This window comes from Dermochelys coriacea, chromosome 13 (assembly GCF_009764565.3).
Source record: "Dermochelys coriacea isolate rDerCor1 chromosome 13, rDerCor1.pri.v4, whole genome shotgun sequence".
Lineage (NCBI taxonomy): Eukaryota > Metazoa > Chordata > Testudines > Dermochelyidae > Dermochelys > Dermochelys coriacea.
In genome coordinates this window covers 4,188,449-4,201,024 of record NC_050080.1, presented here as the reverse complement: position 1 = coordinate 4,201,024, position 12,576 = coordinate 4,188,449, and the positions used below count along the sequence as shown (strand labels likewise).

At 48.6% G+C, this 12,576-nt stretch overlaps 1 protein-coding gene across 1 annotated transcript in view; it reads right to left on the bottom strand.

Moving 5' to 3' along the window:
• Positions 1-1,181: 1,181 nt before the first annotated feature.
• Positions 1,182-12,576, bottom strand: part of LIME1 (Lck interacting transmembrane adaptor 1) — a 38,554-nt gene continuing 27,159 nt past the window's right edge. Inside the window, exon 7 of the transcript XR_006275472.1 lies at positions 1,182-1,253. The gene's annotated coding sequence lies outside the window, so the exon portion shown is untranslated. The remainder of the gene's footprint in view (positions 1,254-12,576) is intronic.

Genomic DNA, 12,576 nt, shown 5'->3' with positions numbered 1-12,576 from the left:
CTATGATAACACTCTTTCCATTTCACTAGTATCTCAGAAGGATGTTAAACAACAGCTACTAAAGTTAGACATTTTAAAATCATCATACCTGGATAACTTGCATCCAAGAGCTTTAAAAGAGCTGGCTGAGGAGCTCACTGGACAATTGATGCTGCTTTTCAATAAGTCTTGGAACACTTCAGAAGTTCCAGAATAGTGGAAGAAAGCTAATGTTGTGCCAATATTTAAAAGGAGTAAACAAGATGACCCAGGTAATTAAAGGCCTGTCAGTCTTCCATCAACCCTAGCGAGATAATGGGGCAGCTGATATAGGACTCAATTAATAAAGAATTAAAGGAGAAGAATATAATTAATGCCAATCAACACTGGTTGATGGAAAATAGATCCTTTCAAACTAACTTGAATTTTTTTATGACATCACTGTTTTAAAGATTTTCCCTTTTAATTTCATTGGTATCTTCCTGTCACAAAGTACCCCACTTCTTTCTCTCCATTTGAGCCAGACATTTATGATCCTAGCTCTAATTTCATTCTCCATTTCCCTGTTTTCTCAGATTCTGGTATCCAGATACTTGAAACGGCATTTTTGCTATGTTTGCCCATCTAGTTTCAAAGATAATTCTTCATTGTTCACACTATTGAAATTACATACCATGTACTGTTTTTTCCCTCTGCTTATTTTGAGTCCATGTCTCTCCAACACATCTCTCCATTTATCAAGATCTTCTTCTAGATGTTCTCCTCACTGCACAGAATGCTATAATCTGCAAACAACACGCATCAAAGAGCCTTTTTCTGTATGTTCCTTGTGAGAGTATCCAGGATGAGAATATACAAGAAAGGGCTCAATGCTGATCCTTTATGCATTCCCACTTTTACCGATAGGTCGTCTGTTTCACCACTAAAAGTTCTGCACCTACATACCTGAACAAGCCACATCTAGGAGTACATGGCCATCCCTCCCCGTCAGTTTTGGAGGGAGGCCACGCCCTCTCGCTCTCTCATCCATATCAAGGCAAGGGTTATTGAGGCAATTAGTAGTCTTTAAAGCCCTGCTCCTCTAAGCAGGGTCAGGCGACAAGTAGTCCAGGCCCTGGCCTCAGGTAGGGCAAGGCAGACAGTCTAGTAAACTCAGGCCCTCAGGCAGGGTGGAGCATCAAACAGATGGTCTGATGTCCTGGCTCTGGCAGCAGGCAGCTCTGACAGCTCCTCCAGGTCCTTGGTGCTGTAGCGGTCTCTGACCAGCTCGAGCCCTAGAAGCAGGCAAGAGGTGTCCATCTCCTCCAGTGGCTCCAGCCCAACAGGACTGCAGGGCCCCCCTTTTATACTTTCTGTCCCGCCCCACTGTTTTGGGTGGGCACAGATGTCCTTGCTCTGCCCACCAGGGGTGGGCGGGGGTTCCTCCCCATCAGGCTTGGAGGGAGGTCATACCCCTTCACTACATCACACATTATGTTGTGGTACCATTTTCAAGCCTTACCTATATTACTAATAACACTTTCGATTATAAAAACTGAAAGACCTGCAAAAATAAATGTACCGTTTGTTTATTTTCTCAGCTTGGATGATGAAAATGGACTAGTCTGTTTCACTTTTGTTTGTAGTCAGCTTCACTTTCTAAGTCCCAATTACTATCTTAATACTACAGTGCATGGGTTGCAAACAGTGAAAGCATATGATTAAATTCCTACAAAAATGTTTCATTGAGGGTGTTTTATTTAATTTATTTATTGAATAGAAACATTTCTTTTAAATTTTGTCTCATAGCCTCCTCATACAGCCAGCTAGACTCCCTTAAGACTGCGCATTCTACCTTTGTACGTAGTAATCTGAGCTACCATCACTTGGACATCTAAGCACCAGAACACCACCTAAGAAGGTGCAAGTTCCCACCATACTTTAATGTACTCTCATGTCTTCCTCTGGCTCCTAGGCAGCTAATTGAGACCTGCCTAGCCTCCCCCAACGCATGGACCACGTGGGTGTAGGTCAAAGGGAGTCCAAGCTAGTGTAAAGTTTTATATCACCTATGGCATCACCTCTGAATTTGGCCCATTGACTTCAATGGGGCAGTCACAGCAGTAAGAAAGATGGTTGATAGTGAGTGCATGGAGGATCTCTCCTTGGATGAATTTGCTGAACCACACAGTACTTCTCTGGTACATTTATGCTGGGAGCAGGGAGCATTTAACAGTCTCTTGGCCTCTCCTCTCTTCCTTCAATCTCTGCCTGTTCTGTGTCAATTTTAAGCCCACAAGCTGCCTCAGCTGGGTATTAGAGGCTGTGGTATCATAGCTCCTTCAGGACTTGTGAGTTAATAATTAAGAATTTACCTAAGCATTAGAGACCAACTTCCTAGCTAGATCTGGCTAAGATACAGCTAACAACTAATTTTGTTCAGGCAAACCATTTTGTAACTGCAGTAACCATAAGTAGATAAATCCTACTTACGGGTCTGTGTTTTTGTGTTCTCAGCTGCCTACTAAGAGGTGCCCAGGAGGTTCCGAATAGCATCTTGCCAGGAGCCCTAAGGTGGCACCAAAACTGTATAAAGTGGCCTAGATTGCAGCGGTCCTCATCTTTCATATGATGGTGTGGTCCATGGAGACTACAGGGCCCAGCCTTCAATGCTCCATCTAGGACACACGGCTAAAGATGTAGAGCTTCGCGTTGCATGCTGGGGCATGAGGTATGCAAATGTGGCACATGCATAATGCATCAGGGCTTTTGTTAGTGAACCCAGCCATCATGAGGAAAGAAAGGTTGGGTCAGAGCGTACCTGAATGGGAGACCAGAGACTCCAGCGTACACCTGTCATAAGTTTTCCAGGAACCTGTGCTGGTAATACATTAGGTAATCCCCTTCCTTCTGAGCCACTACTGAACCAAAGGCCCAGGAGGAGTCACATCTAGAGAAAATGCTCCTAGCTACCTGTGGCCATTAAAGAACACAAGTCACTTTCTGTATGTGTAGGAGCGTGAACCCAGGTGTTGAGGCCAAATTCCACACGAAACTACATCCCACCTACTTGCATTCCCCCTGCCCGTTTTCGCTGGATGCAGGATTTTGCTTCACATCCTTTCATAAGCTGTTGTGCAGTGCTGTGGCATGGCTGCATTCCATCCAAGAGGTGGCTGCATTTCAGTGGCCAACAAACTGATCCCCACCAAAGCAGTGTGGTTAATTTGTTCACATCCAGAACGCTCTTTGAGATCCCTGGATGAAGAGTTCTGAGGACGAGCAGAGAATTACTCTGTCCTAGAACATTGTGGGGTCATTTTTTCTTTTTACTCTGCAGTCTGGGGTGCAATCTGGGGGGCTTGTCTTCTGGAGGGCACATTCTGCGGTGCATGGAGTCCGCCTGCTGCTAACCTAGGAATTTGGGCTCTTTAGTTCTCTTTGACTGTGTAGCTCCTCATGCTTCTGTGAGTGTATTTACAGTGTGCGCAGAGAGTTTGCTCCATTTATCTTACACTTGCCTATCATCTTGTGACCATTGTGTTACTGATTCATTTCCTGTCATCTGACGCCTTGACCTGCCAAAAGATAGATTCCATGACTACTGACCTTCCCTGCTAAACCAGGATAAGCCGCAAAGTTTGAAGGTGGAGCCAAGCCAAAAGTTCTGGCTTGGGGGAGCCAGGTCACTGGAGCTGAACCCTGAGCATGGAAAAGGAAGTTCAGAAACTGATCTGTGTGGTCAGTGTGATCATTGGGAAGTGATGCCAAATAAATCTCTGGCAGCTTAGGTCCTCCTCTGGCTCGGACACATAGCTGGTTACTCTGCTCATGCTTAGCCTGAACGTTTGTTGGCTCGCCCATCTCTTAGTTCCACAGTTCTTGTACACAAGGAAACCCCTAGTAAGATAACGCGTGTGTGGACAGAAGTTGGGGGGGGGGAAGCTGAGAGAGGAAAGCATTAGGAGGAAGAACATGGACATGACAGGCCAGTTAGCATTTCTCTGAGCACTGTCTTCTCCCCCCAGCATACTTTCAGTGTTGGCAGCCAGCACAGGGGGTAGAAGCTTTCCCGATGCTCTTACTGTCCGCTTTACAAACCGGAGGCTGAAAAGCCAAGACAGAGTCAATATGGATCCCTCGCCTTTTGCTGCCCATGGAGTGTGAACTTAGGTGCATCCATCCGTTCCGTTTCCTTGCAGCATGACATATCTCTCTGGGCTGGTGCCTGGGGCCCTTTAGCTACAAGAATATTGAGGTTCAAAAACCTCTTGCCTGCTCATCCTCTTCCTGCTCTCATCAGGATTTTGAAATTAAAATTATGTTACTAGAAACCAGATTGTTCTCCAGAAACTACCCCCACCATGCCCCATGCACTGGGATGATGTGTTCTCCTCATGCATACAGATAACTTCTTTGGCGTTATTTTTATATTTAGTTCCTCCCACATGGTTTCCCTCTTTTCGCCAGGGAACAGCAATTCCTTTTAACCCTTCAGGAACCAAAACAGTAACTGAATAAATCCCCAAAGCCCCGATCTCCACACACAGCAGTGGGTAACAGTCAAATGATGGGTACAATTTGAGGTCCTGTGTACCCTATATTGACCTAGGCTCAAGCTTCCTTAAGGACACACCTCACCAGCTCTGTCCCACCAAGTAACCAACCCAGAATGCTAGAACTTGATAAAGGAGCAGTTTTGGGGGCTGAAGTCAGACCAGACTCACCCCCTCTAGAGTTCACCCTGTGCACTGCAAGGCGTACGTACCACTGAAGCCCTCGAAAACCTGGCATCTGGTTCAAACTGAAGTGGGTGGGACCCTTTCTGTATTTGCATCTAAGCCTGGGCTGGATGCCTATTAGACTCTAAGCTGCCCAGGGCAAGGATTCTCCCTTCATCTGTGTGTGTCCAGTGCCTAGCACCATGCAGAGCCAATCCCGACTGGGGCCATGGGCACCACCGTCATGTAAATGATCAGTAATATTATACCCCTCTCTCCCCTCCACTCCCTTAGTGGAGAGCACCCAGGTCTTTTCCTTTGAAGTACTACAGGAAGTCTGCCCAGCTGGAGGCAGCCTATTGCAGGAGACTGTCCATCACAGAACAGTTACCAACAGGGTCTGTTTATTAGCCTTAATCCTAGTGGGGCAGGAGGGTTCAGAGATACCATACAGGAGGATCCCAGATTCCCATGTCCAGGGCTAATTCAGTAACCATAGCCCATAACTGCACTCACGTGGTTTGCAAAGAACATACAGGTTAAGATTTTAGGCTTCCCTCCTGCCCGCTCTGCAGTCCAAGGCAATGCCTCCATGAAGCCTGTGTGGAACAATCTCCCTAGAGAAGTCCTCATACGTGCTATTCCAAACCAGATGGGACAAGGCTTTAGAGACCACTTTGCAGGGGAAGGTCCTGCACAGGTGGAAGGAGCATGGCGGATGGACTTGCCGGTCTCTTCCAGCTCTAGTTTCTGTGACTACCTTGCCACAAAGAGCAACTCGGCTTGATTTTGCAGCCTTTAAGCGGGCAAAGCACCCACTGAGTTTGACTGGAGTTTGATGCAAGGATGGCAGGGCCCAGGGCGGCCAGCAACTGAGGGCATTGCTCACTTTTCCCGTGAGGGAGACTCCGTCAGCTTTCACTTTAAACAAACCCACTTGCTGGAATTAGTGGAGTTAGGCTAATGCTCCATACTACAGTCAAGTGCCAAAAGGATCCCTTGAGGGCTGCAGCCTGGAGTCAGCAATGAACATGAGCTCCGACTTCTCCAACTATCTAGATACTGATCTGGCCCTCCCAGTCATGAATGGATTTTTTCCTCATAGCGCCCCAGTGTGGTAGGAAAGGGTTACCTCCATTTTACAGATGGGAAACCAAGGCACAGGTTAGATGAAGTGACTTGCCCAAGAATACACAGGAAATCTGTGGCTGTGTGGGCAATTGAAGCCATGTCTCCCAGTCTAGTGCCCTAGCCACGGGACCAGCAGTCAAGCAGTGCAGATCAAGATGCTTCTTGGCCACATGGCTGACCTTCCTTTTCTGACCCTGCTCTGCAATCCTGGGGTTGCGTAGGTCACCATGCTGCTAGGAGCGGTAACAGTTTGGGATTCACTTGCAGTCCAGGTCTCTGATTCAGCACACTCACTTTTGCCCAGGCAACTCACCACACCCGCAAACCTGGCCAGGAACAGGCATCATTTGGGCAATTTTCTGTACATGTGCAAATGGGACAGCTGGGTTTGGTGTGCGCAAAACATGTGCAGTTAATGCATTCAGCTGCCAGGATCAAAACCGGCTGTGCATATTCCAGGGGAGGCTGAAAATGGACCCCTTAATGAGCCCCAAGTGCAGCCCACCTGCCTTCACTGGACTGCTCCTTGGTAACCTTTACTGGCTAAAATGATGAGATTTCTCATGGTCATTCAAACCCGAGCTCTCAGACCCTGCCCACCTATGCCCTGTAATTGCTGCAATTAGTGCTGTGCTTACAGCTGTCCCTGCTCATATACAATTCTATGGTCGTTACAATATATGGACCAGTGCAGCGGCTGGGGGTGCGGAAAAGAGGGCTTGGTTAAACCCGCCTGTGTTAGTCGAGTGCAGAAAGAGTTAACAGCAGAACAACCTGCCATTGGCTGGAAAGGCAACGCCTCTTTTTTTTCTCTTTTCTCAAATTATTATCGAAATAACAAGTCTGGGCTGTTATCGCGCTGGGACCCGGGTGTCAGCTTGCAGGCTGCCTTTTTTCCAATCTTGTTTAATCTTTAACATAAAAATGCTGAGCTGGCTTCTTTAGTCAATTTAAATATTATGCAACCACAGCTAATGTAGTTTGCAGTCGTTTCACAAGAGCTCCCCTGCATTGGAAACCCACGGCACAGACACCCAATCTGCCTTTACCCTCTGGGGCTGAGGGGTCTCTGTCCCGGCTACCTTGCTTCTCCAAGGGGGCTCCAGGATGTTATTCTGCTTCTCTAGGAGATTGCCTTGTTGGTATCTCGTCTGGGGCAGACCAGATTCTCGCTGGAAAGGAGAAGATGCCAGATGGACAGTCCTGGGGCCTTACCTCCTCTGACTGTCCACAGAACCCGTACGGGAAAGGCAGCTGCGGCACAAGCTTCCCCCATGCGACCCCATCAACAAGCCTCACCCCTAATTTGGAGTCACCACCTAGATAGGCAAGAGGGACGCTGTAACCTTTTGCCCCCTCTTCTGCCTGCTCAGCAGGGCTTTGCCCTTCTCACTGCCTGCAGCCGGCTCAGCCTGCTAACACCTGTGGAGAAGGGGCATCTTTCACCCTGCCCCTTGGATTGGCACATTTTCCTACCCAAAGGACAGAAGTCTGTGTTCCTCAGCTTGGAGATGAGCCACAGGGATCCCCCGAGAAGAGCCTAAGTTGGACAGTGCCCAGTATAAACCAAAGGCACTTAGAAAATCAAAGCAAATGGCATTGCTCTACATGCTCCAGGAGGGCCAGCTCCACTCCTCAACTCCCTAGACCTTGGCCGTTACATCCACCCTGGCTAGTCTACGCTTCTGGCTCCCCCTCAACTCCCTGGCTGCAAGCTGGAGGCAGCTCTGGCTCTTCGGCCCCCCGCTGACCAGCTCCAGGAACATGCACCGTGCTCCATTTAACTCCCCCTTGTGGGGAAAGCTGGAAAGTTGCAGCTGGGCGGGTCAGACACCCAGAACGCGGGGCTCCCAGCTGCAGCAAGGCAAACCCTGCAGCGAGAAAGCTGAATTCTGTGGTAGCTTGGGGACCTGCCCAGTTCTGCAGCATGGCAGTGTCTACAAAGCCCTGCTCATACCGGGGCAAGTCCCACGAGGCGCGCGGCAGAGAGGAGCAGCTCTCCACAAGGGTTTAGGAAGAGATGGGTTTGTGCTGCATGGCTGGACCCCAAACACGGCAGACACAGTTTCCATTCAAACTCAGCATCACCAACCCCAGATGAGTCAGGCCCCCAAAAATCATGAGATTGAAAAGAAAATCTCCTGATTTTTAAGTCAAATCATAAACTTGGGTTTCTTTTCACTTAGTTTCTGATTTTTGAGCCATTAGGTTGCACTCGGGTCATATTTTGATGCTTTTCTACACCTTCACAAGGATTAGAAATTTGCTCTTTTTTTTCATTGAAAGCTGAGATTTTCCCTTAATCCCTGGACTCCAGGAGCTGGGGCTTGACAGCATACTCCAAATACCATGAGATCTGTGACAAAATCATGAGTGCTGGCAACACGGCGGACTGCACCTTTTTCTCCAAATGCTACTTACACGATGCTGCTCAGAGCGGGTTTGGGAGACCTCTGGTAGTCACACCATTTAATGCGAGCAATAGGCCCATCACTGGTCTTGGCATAAGTGGGTGCAATTCCCATTGAAATCATCCGACCACTTCCCAGAGCTGTGTGGGAGCCGGGCCACTGGCCTGACTCCAGCATTTTAATCTGGGAGCGTTGTTGAGTCTTCCAGCCACCAGGCTAGTGAAGTGCAGGTGTGCTGTGGAGAAGAATCCATACCAAGCTCTTCTCTTTATTCCAAAGACATGTGCAGCCTGTGGGGGCAGGGAAAGACCTCCGTCTTTCTGACCCTGTAGACTGGGCTAGCTAATGCTTTTAACTCAGGACACCCTCAGGTGAAACCTAGACTAGATTCTTGTGCCCATGTGGAATGGATTCTGGTTATGAGACCAGGTAGGAAGAGACTATCAGGAGCCTATCTGGGAAATATGGGTGAAGATGCTGGTTAGGAGGGCAGGGTATATCAGAAGGGCATTGTTCTTGGTACCAGATGCCAACGTGAGTGCGGATTGATGCCTCTCCACAATACACTGAGGCCCATTCTGACGAAGAGGCCTGGTCCGAAGGCACACGCACCATGGCCCCACAGAGAGACCTTTCTGCACAGGAATAGGCTGGAACATGCACATCAGAAAAAATCACAAGGCAAATGTTGATTAAAACTGCCCAGCTTTTCCCCCAGCCCACACAGATGCAGCTATTGTTCAGGATCTGAAGCCAGCAATTCCCGTTCCACACATCTGTGCACAAAGCCATACGACAGAGAATGGACTATCCTCTTCTCCTGGATTTCTTCCCCATCAGAAGAAGAGAATGGGTTCCCTTGTGGTAAGAGAAAGCCCCAGTTCTTGCAGCATTCCAAACTCCAAACTGGGTTTGCAGACGTGACGTTCATTTCCTTCAGCGCCCTCCAACCTTCGTTCTGGTAACTAGCTCAGGACACCATTTCCCAGCAGAAAATCTTGTCTGTAGCAAGGTCAAAGGTCACAGGGGCAATCCTTGGACGAGCTGAATAATGAAACCATCCCACTAGCATTAGCAGAGCCATGAATCTTAAGGGGCTTTGCAGAAGTGGATGGGGCCAATGGTCATATCACCCCTTTTGCAGGGCACACCCTGGCCTGTCTCCCTAAAGTCAGAGTCTCAATGGGAGCAGTTATGCGATATGCATAGACACACTTGACTTCTTTAGGGCCAGATCCTGCAGCCTCGGGAAGCCCTTGGAGCCAGGGCAGTTCTGACACAGAGAGAAGAATCCAGTCACAGGATAGTTACGCAACTGGCTTCTGTGCACCCGAGCACTAGTCCACAGTGACTCTCCCTGCACTGCCCAGCAAGGGACTTTGCGGGCCAAGCCAGGGTTGTGGCAAGAGGTTCCAGGACTCCCGTGAATCCTGCAGCAACAGGGTGAGTGCAGGAATCACAGATGTGAATGCAGCCCTGAGGGTGTGAAGCTTCACTCCTGCAGTGAACCCTAGGTGCTGTCTGTTTGTACAGGATTCACACATGGCTCAGGATTGGCCCCCACATCTTCAGCTGTATGTCTGATGGCTCAGCAGGTTCCTCCCTTGCTGCGAAGCTAGCTGAGGAAAAAAGGGTGCCCTGCCAATTCGCACTTTAATCTCTCCCCAGCTTCCGAGCCCACAGGGAGGGAAGCTGTTCTCACCCAGGTGCTTCACACCCATGGGACATTTCACATTTCAGAGCATGTTGCCTTTGCTGGCAGTTAGCTAAATCTAGTGTCTTTCCAACAGTTTCTGAGCCCACCTACGTCCTACCGTAGCCCATAGGCTCTGGACGTTCCCACCGCGGGTAAACCCAGCCAGCTTGTGACAAATAACACAGTTGTGCAGCGGGACAGGTTTCAGAGCTAGCTGGCCAGAGATCTGGGTCCTGCTGTAGCCTGTTTCATTAGCATCCAGGAAAAAATGGAGCTATGAACTGAGCACTTTTGAAGATCTGCTACCCCCTGCCCCCAACCAACACTTTAAGGATTAAAAAGCTTGTGGCCATTCAGACCTTGCTGAATGCTTTGGCCAGCCCAGGCATGGCAAACCAGCTGCTAATGAGGGCAAAAAACCACTTCACAGCACCAATTGAGATCGGCTAGGCATAAAAGTCAAACCATTCCCAATGAGAGTTTCCACTGCCCTCGGAAGACTTCATTGTCTTTGACAGTATATGCTGCTGTCATTGCAGTCAGCGAGGAGGGGAAGCAGATAGCGCCTGAGGAACTGGCATCCTAATTCTCCACATCACTATCTCAGCACTGTAACTAAGAAACTAATTGAATGCCCAGGGCCAGAGGCTCAGCTGATGTCCCTTCACTGAAGTCACTGAATGACGACTTCAATAGTCGAAACCCTGGCCCACGAGCGCTAATGTCTCGGCACTTGGTTTGGTTCCATCAGCATCATTATTACTCAGTTGTGTTACAGGAGCAGCTGGAGGCTGTACCCAAGAACAAGGCCCCATTGTGCTAGGCCCTGTATGCTCTGCTAGTAAGAGAGAAATCTTTGCCCTGCAGAGTTTACAATGTACAGAGATAAGAGAGACCAAGCATGGGAGAAAAGGAAGATTAGTAGCCCTGTTTTTACAGAGGGTGCCCAGGGTTGCACAGGGAAGCTCTGGCAGAGCCAGGAATTTATCCCGTCTCTCCTGAGTCCCAATCTAGTACCTTATCCACATGGTTTTAAATTCAAAGCAGTCACATACTGCGTGCTAATGTTATAACAGGCTCACTATCTGATATGTCCCCTATCAGGGAACTGTGTCTGGCAGAGAGATGGGACCAGATTTCTAGCAGGGCTTTTCTATCGCTAAAGGCTGTGGTTCACCAGTGAGCATCAGTCTGACAAAAATGCATGTTAATGGCCCATTAACTCCCTGCTGCCTGGAAGGCTTTTAGGCTTAATGTACTTTGTGCATAGTGTTTTTAAAAGAAATTTGAGCATGATTCAATAGAGGGTCAAAGCCACTGGGAGAGGCTAAGTGATTTCCATCCTGTGAAACAGAATGCCAGCTCTGCACCTGCACTGGGACAAGTATCATTGCTGGGGCTTGGGATCTGGAACCCTATTCAGCCTAATTTTTGCATCATTTAAAAGTCGAGGTGTTAATACAGTGGTGAAAGGTCACCAATTGCTTGGTGCTTTGTGCCCAGTGTCTATCTTGGCAGGATACTGCTTTGCCAGTTACAATCAGGGGTGCCAGGAGAGCTGTTAAAGGTCACCACTGTTTCAGTGCTTGCAAAGAGGTGCCACGGCAGGGCTATGTAACCTTTAGTTAAACTGAATGTATGATGGGAACTTCAATCAGAACCAACTGGAATTAAGCTGATTCCACCAAAGTAATGCTATGCCACAGAGATGCACTAAACCACATTCAAATATGACCATATTTGCATGTTCCCCAGAATGCACGAGGGGGAAATATTTGATATGCTATGTTAATGACACGCGTTTGTTGACCCCTGTAGATTGCCTGCTCTGATCACCAGGGGAAATGAGAGTAGTAAATATATCTTAGGACATGGTGTGCACATTTGTGCATCCCGATTCCAGGGCACAATGGCTGCAATTGCAGCAGCACACAGCAAGCGCACACTTTGGCACCTGAGAACGAGGTACACAGGTCTGAACATCTGGGCCACGGCACCTTGATAACTCATGGGAAGCTGAAAGGCAGGTAAGTGTTTCCTTAGCTTAGTATAGGACAAAGCGTACAGCTTAATCTATTTAATGGCCTTTGAAGTTTCCACCACCCCTGAAACATTTCCCTCCAGCAGGGATCCAGAGACCAGCCTACTCATTTGATGGTGAAGAGAGACAATGAAGTGCAAACCAAGTTGTCCCAGCTGAGGAATGCAGAGTTTTACCTGTATCAACATCAAACCTTCCCAGAGCAAATCCTGACTCCGCTCACATAGGCCCACAGAGCTCCAGGGGTTGGGAATAAGTAGGATTTACAAAACTTGGCAGAGGGGTTGCACCTCCAGAAGCCCTCAATGCACCTCAGGGTTTTTCAAATGGTCACGCATGCGCGTGCGCAGGGCGAGGCGGGAGGTGTGCAGGCCTGAGGCTCTTGGAGTGGCCTGGAGTCCAGAGCTCCCCACTCCCTGCACAGCCTGGTCCCTCCAGCTGTGTTCTGGGTTCAGGTTTGTCATGAAGGGAACCATTGCATGGGTCAAATCTACACCATTTTTAGGCTTTGCAGAGCCACTTGTCGTTACCTTTGCATCTGAGCACCTTTGGTAATGCAAACACGCTGACACACTTGAAATGCCGCTACTGTGTTTATTTTAACCCTGAAGCCATCCT